We start from the raw sequence: 1170 nt of genomic DNA, 5'->3' as shown, positions 1-1170 counted from the left end.
TACAATAATCATGAAAAAACGTTATTGATGAGAGAATTTAACTAGGACTATGAAATAATGAATTTTATGGCTTGATTAATGACACTCTGGGACATAGTAAAAACTTCTACTTCCACAGAAAAAAAAATGTAAATGCATTTTTGTGCTTTTAAGGTAAAGGACACCTGCCTTTCTATTTAAAGCCTTTTGGAATCCACACTTTACACTGTTTTACACTAAATAAGAAGGGATTTTTCCTGRGGACAGAAAAGGCACCGCAATATAGGAATGACCAACTAGCAAAATTACATTTTACATATATCTGTACCATTGTAACTCATTCGATGGCTATAGCAAGGGTGTAATGGGTTGAATCAAGTGATATGACATACAGTATTTATAAAGATCTGTGAGAATATGGATCAGCAATACTGACAGGTTCTTCTTAGCAGTAACACCAGTGAAGGCTGCATTCATAGCTCATTACTATCAGACAGGAACAGACCAACACAGGACTCAGGAGTTAATACATGAGATTATCAGTGTATAGAGGATGGGGAATAAACTACAAATAATCATCATATAAACAAGCATTCTGTATGTATTAGCAGACTTTTTACAACATTTTGACCATTTCAGCCTTGGTCAGATTTTCAACTGTTAAACATCAGTGAACACACGAGGTCTTGCACAGGGCACTGGTTGCATTATGTCTTTAAAACAGGAAGAGTTAAAGAAGTGATATCTATGTGGATCAGGAAGTAGTCAGTTGCCTGGGTGTCTTGGTCCCTGACACAGCAGTTTTCCCATACAAACATAAATACTACCATAGTCTTTTTCTCTCATCCATTCATGGCTCAACATCTCCTCCTTGTCCTGCGCATCCTTTTCTTCCTCACTGGACTCTCAGGTAAGTGAGGGAAGACATTTTGTTGTTTGATATTATTAGRCTTAGTTCCTCCAAGTCAGATACTGAGACTGARTACATGCTGAAAGTCATAACACTTGTAATGTTCTGTCTACTTTGCCCACAGACATTGTAGTCACATTATGGATTTCAGTATTAGGGTGGCAGGTAGCCTAGTGGTTAGAACGTTGGGCCAGTAACTGAAAGAGTTGCTAGATTGAATCCCTGAGCTGACAAGTTAAAAATCTGTCGTTTTGCCCCTGAACAAGGCAGTTTACCAACTG

This window comes from Salvelinus sp. IW2-2015, unplaced genomic scaffold (assembly GCF_002910315.2).
Source record: "Salvelinus sp. IW2-2015 unplaced genomic scaffold, ASM291031v2 Un_scaffold9601, whole genome shotgun sequence".
NCBI classification, from domain to species: Eukaryota; Metazoa; Chordata; class Actinopteri; order Salmoniformes; family Salmonidae; genus Salvelinus; species Salvelinus sp. IW2-2015.
The sequence above is the reverse complement of the archived record's forward strand: the minus strand, read 5'-3'. Positions refer to the sequence as shown.